The sequence below is a fragment of the Cynocephalus volans genome, chromosome 7 (assembly GCF_027409185.1).
Source record: "Cynocephalus volans isolate mCynVol1 chromosome 7, mCynVol1.pri, whole genome shotgun sequence".
Classification (NCBI taxonomy): domain Eukaryota; kingdom Metazoa; phylum Chordata; class Mammalia; order Dermoptera; family Cynocephalidae; genus Cynocephalus; species Cynocephalus volans.
Window position 1 is genome coordinate 108311530 of NC_084466.1, and position 10366 is coordinate 108321895.

A 10366-nucleotide genomic window follows, 5' to 3' on the forward strand; every position below is an offset into this window, starting at 1 on the left:
CCCTGCTGACACCAACCCACACTGGCAACTCGTGTAAACTAAATGAATACCCTACAACTCAGCACTCAAATCTACATCCTTGGCAGGTTCTCTGGTAGTCTCTTTGCTCCTCAAGAACTGTGTTTTCCATGGTCTCAAAAGCAGAGCTTGGTACACAGAGGGTTTGTAATAAATACTCAACTTCTCATGCCTAATCATTTACTTGTTCTTTATGGTTAAGCCTTACCAGACTCCAACTATGTTGCAATACACATTTGACAGCTCGGTCTAGGCACACACCCCACCTAATGAACCTCAGTGCTGGGGTGCAGTGAAGAGCAGAGCCAGAGCTACTTCACAGCATAGCTTGCTAACACTGCTACTGTGGTTATTGTGCCTTGCCCAGGTACAGCCCAAAGTAAGAAGTAAATAAAGGGTATCTAAAGAAAAGCCTGTGAATCCTTAACCCAATCAAGAACATGTGGCTTTGAGGGATAAATACCACACGTACTCACTCATAAGTGGGAACTAAGAGAGAAAGAAGGAAAGAAAACCCACAATGGTGCGTTGGACTTGCAGAGGGATAGAACATACCTTGGGATACAAAGCAGAGTTGGGGGGAGGGGGAAGAGGGACAAGGAGGGAGATAGGGGACAATTGGGTGGGGGACATGGGGTACAAACACAATTTGCGGTAAGGTGCATGCTTGCCAGTATGGATGTGGCCTTCACATCTTGGGCATGAGGGGTAACAATCAGCTTTGTATCTCCTGAATATTCATAACCAATTTTAAAAAAGGAACACATGGAAACTTCTGGAGATGATACATATATTCAGCATCTTGGTTGTAGTAATAGTATTATGGTACAATGTGGAAATGTATCACATTTTATAAATTATAAATATTTTCAGTTATAGTATGTCAACCATACCTCAATAAAGCTGGTAAAAAATAAAAGAGAAAAGATCGAAATCCAAAGCCCAAGAAAACAAAGAAGCCACAAAGTGAGAGAAGGGCCTTCCTCATCCTCTGTTGGACCATAGGAAGGAAAAAAAAAAAAAAGAATAGGTGGCTTTCAAGAAAAATAAAATAACTGTAGTGGTGACAGCTGTAGTTTTAGAGTAAGTTTTAGAGTAGCTCTCATGCTTCGGGATATAACAAAACTGAATTCTCAAGTTCCACAGCTCAGAGTGGTCACACTCTCAAATGTCTATGGAGACTAGGCAGGCAATCTAAATTAGGAAGAAGGGCTGCAGTAGACTGTATTGTACATTGGCTGCCTCTCTTTCAGGCTGGATTACACTTCCCAGCCCCACTGCCTTCACATTGGCATGAAACTCACTTTGGGCAATAAAATAAGAGCAGATGGTCTAAGAGCTATGCGTTTTTGTTCATGCTTCCTTTCCTCCTGCTTCAACATCAGTGGTGCTCCAGAGAGAATGCTCCCTGGTTTAGTGCTGAGGTGAAGATACTGTAGAGCAGAAACAGTCTACACACCATGAACATGCGATGTGACCAAGAAATAAACCTTTCCAGTAAGCCACTGAGATGTTTCAGGCATTTGTGGCTGTGGCATAACCCACTATCACAATCCATAGGTATAAGACATTAAGGGATGATGGGAACTAGGTAATCACATTCCCCTTCTAATGGAATTATTGGAATACAAGCCTGACTCAGCCAGATTTTCAAGTTTTTAAAATGTTGGCCACTAATTAACTTTTATCCCCAATAATATTGTATGGGCCAAAGAACACATGCCTGTGAGTCACCAGTTTTCAAGCCCTGCCATCGGCTCTCGGCATTTGTAGAATGCACACATTCCTGGATCTTGCTATACAAATGTATTGATGTGCGATTTTTGATCACCCACTGTGAGGCTGGTGTGCATAAGCAAATAACTTAATTCCTGAGTCAGGCTGATGGACCACCTTTCCTCCCTGCCTCAGCACAGCTTGGTTGTCCTCTATGCACCACTTCAAACTCTGGAACTCTCATTAAGGATCTGAAAGAATCGCTTCATTTTTTTACTCACATTTTATTGCATTTTAGTGAAGACTTGATCTTTACTTGCACATTTGGGCCTGGTGTGACTCCGGTCTACCTTTATAACAACATCTGGTGCCATCTCATCCTTTTCTCTCACTGCTCTGTAGACCAGTGATAAAGTATAGTCCATGGATTGGTCTCAATCTGGGATTTCTTTGTGGTCTGTCAGCAGTGAGATAAGAAACCTGAGCCGGAATGTAAATCAACTATGTTACCAGGCATATTCAGTTCTGCTGACCTTTTTTTTTCTTTTTTTTCTTTTTTAAATAATAAAGCTTTCTTGAGAAGAAAGTGGTATACAGATTTACAGTCTGGTTCAATTTCTTTATCTTGTTACAGATTGGTGCTCTGAATAGCACAGTTCTAGCTACACTAGCTTCCATTTGTTCCTCAAAAATACTAAGTTCCTCCTTATCTCATCCCACCCTACTTATACTTATTGTTCCCTCTGCTGGGGAAGCTCTCGTCTCAACCTCCAAATGTCACCTCCTCAGGCTTTCCCTGCATACCCTCTCTGTAAAGTAGCCTGATCCCGCCAATTAGTCTCTGTCACATCACCATTTTTATTCCTGTCATAGCATTTACCACTATAATCATCTTGTTTGTACACTTGTTTATTGTCCTTATTTGTTGCTATATCTGCAGCATTTAGCACAGGCCTGGCACCCACAGGCACTCAAACATTTGTTGAATAAGTAAATGAGGGATGCAGGGAAGCACAGACAAGTACGGTTTAGGATTAAGTATCTTGTGAATGCTGCAAATGTGAAGGAAAACCAGCCACATCTTCAGTGACTCACTGCAAAGTATCAAAAAGACTTCAGTTTGTCTTTGAAGGTTGCTATGCTTCCACCCCCGGTAAAGACTTGTTGAGAGGAGCTTTGTAACTCAACTCCCCGTCTATGGCATTTTATGGGAGCTTTGTTACTAACTGTGTCAGGTATCACAGTGGTATTTTTCCATCTTGTGCCAAGGACATGTGATGGGAAGGTTGTTAAAATCATCTGGTATGTGTCACGGCATCAGATCTTCAGATGACTCTCTTTGAATCACTGAAGCACAGCACTGCCCCAGCTAAACTGGTGCTAGAAAAATGAGCCATCTTTCTGGCTGAAACAAAAATCTTGCTGGTAGAACAATAACAGAAAAGAGCTGCTCGGGTAGCTTGAGTGACTACCTTGCATAATGGTTGCAACTCTTCCCACCTGGCAGGGCCAACATGTAGCTGTCACTTAAACTGTCTTTAGGCTTCACAAGGGTCAAAGATCAAATGCTATACGGCCTAGTGCAAGGAATTAGAGTAGTAGAGACGGTAGAAAACATGGGAGTGAATGCCCCAACCAAAAATACAGTGTTAAGTGAGTTCTAACAAAATATTATGAGGCAGGAATTCAGGTCCAGAACTGTGAACTCTGATATTTCTAGAAAAGCTGGAAATCTGTATGAGGGAATGGAAGTGGAGAATGGATGTACGTCAGTATGAGCATATGTCTAACTCAACTCAAGCACTATTTGTTTAGTTTATTCTGTATCCAAGTCACTGTACTAGAAATCTGCTGTGTATGTTCTAGACATATCTGTCAAAAATAAAAAGGAATGAGAGCCGAGACCTATGGACTCAAAAAGGTTTAATTAGTTAGAAAACCAAGATGTGTTCTAAAATAAATAGAACATAAGATGATATAGGCTTCTGATCAAGATGGCAGAATAGACGGTCCCCAGCGTTACTCTCTCCCACAAATCAACCAATTTACAACTATTAAAAAGCAACAACGGCCAAGCTGGGGCTGCTAGAGCTCAGGAAAAGAGGAGGAGAGATGTACGGAGTTCATGAAGGCAGGAGAAGCCAGGAGAGAAAGAACAAACCACTCTGACTGTTTCAAGTCCCAGCCACTTCCAGGCTGGAGCTGCTGAGTGCACAGAGCAAGAGCTGTCAAAGCTGCAGCTGTGCCCTTTGGATGAAGTTGCTTGGAGACAGCAGGGGAGAAGAGCACTTTGGTGGCCCCCAAGCCAGCAAGACCACTAACAGGGTTCCTGTGGACCCACATGGGAGCAAGGAGCTAGAACAACTGAAAAAAGGAGCCACTGAGAGGCCAGTGAGTGACTGTGAGCAACCAGCATGTGGCCAGTCCCATGGGAAGTGTTTGCAGCATGGGCAATGGGGCAGATGGGCCCACTGGGGGAACAATGGACAGCTGATCTTCTCTCCAATCAGCACAGGCCCACTCAGTGGAGACTGGTCAGGAATATAGAACTGCAGGGGGTGTAGTTTGCTGAAAAGACTCAGGCCCAGACCAGAGTCTCCACACAGACAGGAGTAAGCTCTTGAAGTGTGCCTTTCTTGTTTTGCTATAGTAGGCACTCAATGAAAAGGGAGAACTACCCATCCTTTGTGTAACAGCTCACTCCCCCTCTGTCTGAACTGTTTGGCTACCATCCTGCTGTATGCTCAACCAATTCTTTGCACATCATATCCTTTGTTATAAAATTCATTTGCTTTTATTACTACATGGTCAAAGAAGATTCTAGAAAGTTATAATACACCTCCTCTCTATCTTTTCACTGACCTCTCAGACATTATTTTATTTGATTCCTCCATCCTAGGAGATGGACAGAGCAGGAACCAAAGAGGTATCAGGAGTCATGCAGCAAACAAGTGACAGAGCTAGGCAGATCCAGTGCTACTATTAGTACAGAGTCCTTTCATACAAAACTAGATGCATACTGATAATCAGATGTTTTCTTTAAAATGACTATTTTCCCAATACATGCCAACACTCAGGAAAGCATGGCTAGTTTTCCATTCTCTAATATTTCTAAAAATCTTTCTATATGCTGAATTGGGAAATTTTTTTCCCATCGCTTTTGATGCAGCTTGTGCTACGGAATGGATTTAGTAGGATGAAACTATTAAAGTTCCTGGGAACCAGAAATTATTCAGAAAGCACTAATCTGCTGGCCAGTTGGCTCAGTTGGTTAGAGTGTGGTGTTTTAACACCAGGGTTAAGGGTTCAGATCCCCTTACAAGCCAGCCACCAAAAAAAAAAAGCACTAATCTGAAGGCCATTCTGGGAAAAGTCAAGGAACGGTTTAAGAAGAGTGGGCTGGACAAATTGGGGTTAAAATACCAACATTATGAAGGCTCTCTCTACCTTATAAACAAAGAAAATAAATATTTTGTGCAAGAAGAAAGAGTTGAATCTGTCATGTCAACATAAACTGCAAAAATAATTGACACTCTCAAAGCAACAAGATTGTTGTAAGGCTTAAATAGAATAAGTCTTGTAAAATGCCTAATATACCTAAACAAAATAGTACCAAATAAATAGTAACTATTATTATCTCATTAGTGTTTTCCAATGTCCCCTGACAATAAGAATCACCTATAGGTACTTGTTAAAAATCTATTATCTTTGATGACAGTACATTCTTTTGGAAATTTAAAGAAAAAGTTTATTGAAGACCTGAAAAACCTTTCCTAAAAGATCAACTTTTCTGGAAAAGTGTAGCTACACAACACGCTGTGTCTATCTGTTAAAACTTGCATTAGACACAAATACAAAAGCCATGAAACAAGCCACAATTCTTCAACAATTTAAGCAAAGATAAGATGCCTAAGGAACAACATGGATGAATTGCGAAGGATGCTCTCTTAAATAAGCACCATTTTTTAAAAAAAGAAGAAAAAGGAGCACAAATGGATGAGTGTGTTCAGTTATATACTCTGAATTGAAACTTTGGCACTAGGAATCAGACCATTTTGTCATATAGCACTAATACGTATTATAAAAGTACATACTGTCAAAGGAATAGAACCACCAGCATTCAAAATCAGCTTTGTTAACTAGGCAACAAAACACTCCACAGCATGATCTGTTGTCCATCTTTGAATACGCTGGTAGCAACTTTGAAATGAAAAAAAAATTAAGAAAAAAAAAAGCTGTAACTGTTAGGCAATCATGTTTTACTGAACAACAGTCTAAGACGGTAGCGGAACACCCAAAATGGCTGCGGAAAAGTTTCAAGGCCCCTAGAACAGCACATTTTCCGAGAACAAAGACTCCCCCCTCCCCACTTCTTCCTCACCACCACATCCCCTTCCCACGCGCACATGAATTTCTCCACCTATAGAAAAATCCCAACTCAGCTTAAACCTCGCTCACTACCCTCCCCTTCCTCCCTAGCCAATAAAAACAATCCAGCTTAGCTTAACAGGATATAAAAGGTCCACCCCAACTCTCCCTGCTGCTGCTCCCACTTCCGAGAGAGCAGCCCGCCTGTCCATTTTGCCTGCTTAACACATCGTGGTTGAGCCTTTGTCTCCTGGTGTGTTTCTCATTCTGCGTTTGGGCCGGGTTTTTCCTTTCAGTAACTCCTTGTATTTTCTCTGTTTAAAACCAAACAAAAAAACAAACATCAATTCTGTTTCATCTTCAAAGAACATCATTTGTACAAGAGAAGGACTAAGAACAAAAAAGTGTTTGCAGAAATCTAAACATAAGCGAGAGTACTTCTCATGCAGCTCTCCAATGGTACTCAGGAGGAGCCTCTTCATAATTGCTGGCACTAAACCAAGTTGCAGAATTCTTTGCCAGGCAGTTTAGGAAACTGCGAAGATAATTCCGTAGTAGCGTAAGGCTTTTTACATCCAGAAGTATATAGATAAACATCGCTCCAATTCGTACAATATCAGTAGAGGTGGTGCTCCATACACCTGGGACATGGGTGAATCAGGGTGATATGCAAGGATTTCAGCATACCGTCTCTCAGATTTGTAGAGGAGCTGAGTGCCCAACATTACATTTAAATATTCTTTCATCCCTTCCACAACTTCATTAACAGCACACTCATATTATCTGTGTTTCCTTGAGATTTCTTGTAGTTTGTATAATCTTCTAGAATGGAGACCACATTCTGTTTTTGCCTGTAATTTAAGTCCTGGTCATCAACAGGCCATGGGTTTAGCTCTTCGGGAGTCTTTAACTTCAGCTCTGTTCGTGAATGTTTTCTTATTTTCAACAGTAGGATCTACCTGGGCCCTTTTCTTCCAAGGAAGTTGTGGTGTCTCACCAGTACTGCCACCATCTCCACTTCCAGGTGTTTTCTGTTTGTTCTTTTTTGTCTTCACTTCAACGTTTTTCTGTTGCAGACCAGGAGTCTTCTTCCCTGGGACAGTCCTTCTCCTCTGCACACTGCTCCTGACTGGTTTTCTGAAGTTCTTGCTGTTTCTGCACATTGGTGTCCATGTAGCTGAGTTCTTCCCAATTTTTATTCCAACCACTGTCATGTATAAAGTATTTCACTTGTTTGTCCTCTATGGAAACCTTCACACACTTTGCTATATAAAGAAGAGGCCTATGAAAACATAGCATTCACTCCCCCCCCTCCCCCCCCAGAATTTAGGCTTTGGGTCTTGCTTTGGAGCCATTTATAAGTGATTTGCCACCACCTCCCTCTCCCACCATGCCCAACTACTTCCCTCCCTACCCTCTACCCTACCTCGGAAAGCACATTTGAACCCATTTCCATCTGATGACTGAAAAAAGAAAAATATATAATTTCCTGGGCCTATACCAGGCCCACCAAGAAGAATCTCCATGTAAAGAGCCTGGCAAGCCCTATATTTACAGCTATATTTTACAGGATGAGAAAAGGATTTCATACTAGGCAGTTTGGGACGTTTTAGTAATTTTCCACCAACATGAAAATGTATTTGGCTAGGGATAGGGTCTGGCATTGAGGCAGTCCTGGCCTCTCTCCTTTTTCTCCACACTTGAGTCTTCTACTCTCTAGTTTATAAATACAGAAAGTATTTTATATGTTTCAGGAAAAGCAGAGAGATTAATCTTTCTTGGTTACTGTCTTCATACTAAATAGAAGAAAGGACTCTAAATGGAATATGTATTTTTTTAAATCCCCAATTCATCTTTATTGCATTTGAAAAGTCACTGATATTTAACATAATCAAACTAGTTTTCCATTTGCTTAGACATTTAGGAAAATCCTGGAGCAAAACAGACTTGAAAAAGAGAAATGGACAAAATATAATATATTAAAGCTGGTTAGTATGAATCAAATAAACATTTATAGAATATTACTTAGTACTTTATTGATGAAATAATATAATAATATCAAGGATATTTTGAAAGAAGGAAAAAAGCCACCTATAACTCTATTACCATAATGACTTTCATTTTTGTAATTTCCCTCTCAGTTACTTGTACATGTGTGTCTCTGCTCCAAGGGATTGCTCAATGCCTTCTTCTTGATCTGTGCTCTTCTAAATTAGGAATACTAAAGAGCACTTTTGTAATGTGACGCTAATCAAAAACAGAGACAGAAACCCTTTTATCATAATATTAAAAGCTGCTCACTTTTGACAGTGCAAAAAACCTGAATTTTCACATATGCTGGACCCTGAAGAAAAGGGAATGGGTGTGTAGCAGAGATGGAGGAGTCTGGAGGGAAAGAGATGAAGAGGGATTTCACAGAGGGCAGAGACTTCTCAGCTACACGGAGAGAGGCAATGACATGGGCAGCCCCAAGAGTTGAAAAGGAAAACCTACCATATGTGAGGGCCCAAAAGGAGTGAGCTAACAGAGTAGAGAAGGCATCACAATAAGCACTTCAGCTGGTGTAAAGCCTGCTCTACCCAGCTTTCTAGAATCATATGTGACTACTTGGCCAAATGTGAGACTAGTTTTCAAAACAGTCCCAATTTTTAGGTATTAAGGACAAAGAGAATGGAGTTTCATGCTGTACTAGTTACATGACCCGAGCAATTTTCTTAACCTTTATGTTTCTTCATCTGGCAAATGGGGCTGATAGTTTTACCAACCACAGATGGTGGAAATGAGATCATCCATGTAAAGTGCTTCAAAAAGAATCTGTCACAGAGTAAGTGCTCCATAAATGTTAACTGCTTCTTTATTATTTGTGGTGGTGATGGTGGATTATGCTTAGAGATAAAACGGACGAAAATACCTTGCTTGGGTCTCCATAGCTTGTGAGTAGTGGTGCAGGTGGGAGGCTCATGACATTACCTCTCATGCTCGAAGACACTACATGCTGCTGCAGAGGGCAGGGAACACTTATTCCGGGACTCTGCACTTTGGTCCCACCCCCATTCCCTTCCAGGGCCTCAGGGATCCAGGAGCCTCCTCTCTCCCACCCTCACCCAAGGATAAATGGTCCTCCCTTCCCAGCCCATAGACAAAAAGTGAGCATCCTGCCTAAAAAAAAAACCCCTCACCCCCATCTCTACAATCTTCATATGTGGCAGTGTTCACTCTGGGAGCATCTTAAAGACACCACTAGCTTCAGACACAAGTCCTTTGCAAAGTACAAAGTACCTGAGCAACACAGGTTGTTTTTAATGGCATTGCCATCAACAGTGTATGGTTACTCAGTCATAAAAAATCATTCAAAGTCTATTTGCTTTTCACAAATGTCTACTCTATTATTTTGACCAAAGGACTAGGTATTTTTACTTCAGTGCTTTGTGGCTTTTATTTCTTTGCTACTTTGTAACCAATAGGAAGAAGAAGAGACATTAGGCTCTAAAGACTTATTTTCTCCTTTTCAGGGTGCTATAAGTTTTCCTTGTTATTTTAAAATTTTAAGTCTGTTTAAAAACAACAGATGGATATCATGGAAGTCCTGATAAAAGGGAACTTGTCCTGTTGTCATAAAATTCTCCTGAAGACATCAAGCAAGTGGAAGCAGTATGAAGAAATGGAGTAGGTACAGGTTTCTCAGTGTGACAGACCTGGGTTCAAATCCTGACTGTGATCCTGGGCAAACTGTCTTTCCATATGTAGATGGGATACTAACCCCACCTTGCACAGGTATTTGAGGATTCAAGACAATGTATGTAAAAGTCCTTGTCCAGTAACTAACACATAATTGGTGCTCCATAATGGTAGCTATTATTATTTTAACCACAGACAGAATTTTGATCAAGTATTAAATTACAATGGCCCTAACGGAGTCAAGTTGAACAGTGTATAGACACAGCAAATGAGTCATTTTAAAGATTTCTTGTGCTGTGGCAGGAATGATGCAGGGCAGGGTTGGAACAAAAGGGATATAAGAAGGGCGGGGAGCAAATGGATTGCAAGTCAAAAACATTCTTTATCTGCAAATGCACCCCCATTATAATTGCTCTGAAAACTATTTGTACTAAAGATATGTTTCACACTGTTTGTGGAGAAATCAAATTATAAAAAAAAAAAAAAAAAAAAACGCAAAAAAGCTTTTCTATTCCTGACAGATGGAACTAAAAATGTCTACCTTTACCTCTTTAAAGGGGGAACAAAAGAAAACAAAATTTATTTT

The 10366-nt window shown here is 40.7% G+C and overlaps 1 pseudogene; it reads right to left on the bottom strand.

The window, feature by feature from the left end:
* Positions 1-6543: 6543 nt before the first annotated feature.
* LOC134381709 (mortality factor 4-like protein 1) lies at positions 6544-7457 on the bottom strand (annotated as a pseudogene).
* Positions 7458-10366: the final 2909 nt, after the last annotated feature.